Source organism: Apodemus sylvaticus, chromosome 5, assembly GCF_947179515.1.
Source record: "Apodemus sylvaticus chromosome 5, mApoSyl1.1, whole genome shotgun sequence".
Taxonomy (NCBI): domain Eukaryota; kingdom Metazoa; phylum Chordata; class Mammalia; order Rodentia; family Muridae; genus Apodemus; species Apodemus sylvaticus.
The window spans coordinates 9240551-9243382 of NC_067476.1; the positions used below are offsets into that span (position 1 = coordinate 9240551).

Sequence of the window (2832 nt, forward strand, 5' to 3'; positions counted from 1 at the left end):
CTACATAGTGAGACCCTGTCTCAAAAAACAAACAAGAAAAAAAAAAAAAAAACCCAAAGCAAACATCTTTTCCAACCTCCCAAATAACTCCACTAGATTGAGTCTGGGCCTGTGAAGAACATTTCAGATTCAAACAGTAGCAGCCAGCAGGAACATTGGCTTCAGCGTATACTCCTACCTGCTATCGTAGGTATAGTAGGCTATGTTGTAGGCTATAGTAGGCCTACAGTGCTCTCATGCCAAGACCTACCAGTGTGCACAGACAGATAGGAGGAATGAGGGGGCAATAGTGTACTCATATACACACAATAAATAAATCTTTAATAAAATGAGAAATGTGCGTGTGTACAAAGATGGCATCAGTGTGATAGGACACGGGAAAGGGTCTGGTTTGGTAGGTAGAACTTCATCAGTAAACCATGGCACATCTGGGAAATGGAATATAAACAGTCATTAAAAGGGGTGAGGGGGCTACAGTGTGGCTCAGTGGTAGAACCAGTCCTTGGCATGCCTGAGGGCTGAATCCCATGAATAGAGTATACCTAGCACACACTGTTTAGCAAATAATTAAGTCACACATCAGGTCGAGCACAAATCAATTCAGGAGATGCACTCGCTCCCTTACATCCCTATGACCTCTCTCCCCCTTTTCATTCTCTAACGTCAGATACAAGAAGGAAAAGGGGAGAAAGAGAAAGAAAACCATCCCTGAATCTAACCTCCTTTCCTTTGTTTCCTCCTTGACCACGACCAAAATCAACTTGTAACCAACCTCTCCAAGTGATAACAGACATCCATAACCCACCAAATGACAGAAAAACACCCACCCCACTTCTTGGGAACGAGGGTGTCACGTTCTTAAAATCACTTCCTGGGGTTGGAAGCAACAGCATCCTTTGGGGACCCTAAGAAAACTGGGATATTGTATAAGTCCTGAGAGAGCTAACTGTATCGTTTGTTATCTAGTGCGGTGGCTTCAATATGCTTGGTCCAGGCAGGGGCACTATTAGATATGGCCTTGTTGGAGTGGGTGTGGCCTTTTGGAGGAAGTGCGTCACGGTGGGGGGGGTGGGCTTTGAGACCTTTCTCCTAGCTGCATGGAAGCCAGTCTTCTGTTTGCCTTCAGAACAAGATGTAGAACTCTCAGCTCCTCCAGCACCGTGCCTGCCTGGACACTGCCATGCCTCCTGCCTTGATGATAATGGACTGAACCCCTGAATCTGTAAGCCAGCCCCAATTGAATGTTGTCCTTATTAGACTTGCCTTGGTCATGATGCCTCTTCACAGCAATGGAAACCCTAACTTAGACAGCTAGTTTCTGTAGGATGGGAAAGTGCAGGGCTTAACTGAAGTTCTGGTTGAAACACTGTGAGGTGAGGCTGGACGATCTTTGCTGGCCCATTTTGAATTAGCTGTGCATGTAGATTTTTGAGGAAACAGCAACTAAGGCAGTCCGAGGCTGGGTCACTTGGGCTGCTGGTCTTGTCTTCACTGGTGTCTGGTCGTTTTTGCTCTGAAAACACACAAACTTTTAAAGGTTATACATTTTTGCATTAATACATGTATGGATTGTGCAGTGTGCACAAATCAGTTAAGATGATTCTCTGCTTTTTGTTTGAGTAGGTGCAAGGCATCAAACTTTATAAGTCTGTTTGGATTGTGTGACCCAGCTGTAATATAAATCTCCATCCATGCTATATGAAAGGACTGAAACTCTGTGGCCAACAAGATTGACTGATTATGCATATCCATCCAAGTCTCAGCCAGGCTCAGAGCTGTTCCCATGTAGAGGGACTGGCATACAGGTCTCCTGTTTTGATCCTTTTCTTGGGATATCTTTTTTTTTTTTATTCGATATAATTTATTTGCATTTCAAATGATTTCCCCTTTTCTAGCCCCCCCACTCCCCGAAAGTCCCGCAAGCCCCCATCTCTTCCCCTGTCCTCCCACCCACCCCGGGATATCTTTTCTTGATCATCTATCATTTTTCTTTAGATGTTTCTCTTGTCCAGCGGTGTCTGGGTTTCTCAGTTGGATGTTTTTCTTCTCCTGGAAAGGTAAAAACAGAACCCTGCTCCAACCCTAGCTCTGATCCTGTAATTGACTAGCAGGGTGTATCTTTCCTAGGGAAAAATGTTTTTTGACAACAGGGAAAAAAAAGCATTATCTTTGAAATTGAGATTATTATTATTATCATTTTTAAAATTTGAAAATAAATATACCTTAATATGTGGCTAAATATACTTATACCCCCCTTTCTCTTTATATAAATTTAAGATTAAGGGGCTGGAGAGATCAACACAGATACCAAGCTAGTGGCTGAAGACCTGGAGGTGTGGTTCTGAAGACGTGGTTTTACCCTCAGCTCAGCTCAGAATTCACTAAGGTTAGGCTGGAGGTTTCGCGAAAAAGAATCCCCCTCACTCACCCCGCCAAGCTCTCTCTTCAGCCAGAAGCTGGGAACTCGACAAAGAGATTCCCGCCAGCAGCCTGCGCTTACAAAAGACGGGGCAAAGTACTGGATAAAGCGGATACTTAGTCCCAAAGTGACCACTGGACTCAGGACACACCTACCGGACTGGACTCCCAAACTTAGGCAAAACTCTAATACCTTATCAAGCCTCTCTTCCCTCTCCAACAAAGTTCCTAACCTAGCCCAGACTTCAAAGACCTCCTAGTGGGAGACCGCAAACTCGCCCGGGAGGAGCGACTAATCGCCAAATAAACCTTTTAATTCAGTTCAACTGTATTTATTGCTGCGGCGGCGGCGAAGCCATTCGGTTAACTCGGAATTATGCAGCTTTTCAGGGACAACTGTCGCAAGCTGGACGT

General features: G+C 44.7%; 1 long non-coding RNA gene across 1 annotated transcript; it reads right to left on the reverse strand.

Annotated features, from left to right (window-relative positions):
- Positions 1-302: 302 nt before the first annotated feature.
- On the reverse strand, positions 303-2796 carry LOC127685176 (uncharacterized). The gene is made up of 3 exons (XR_007977798.1): positions 2728-2796; positions 1955-2049; positions 303-1513 (listed from the first exon to the last, which is right to left on the reverse strand). It is a non-coding gene; the product is annotated as an uncharacterized LOC127685176 (long non-coding RNA).
- Between the last annotated feature and the right edge of the window lie 36 nt (positions 2797-2832).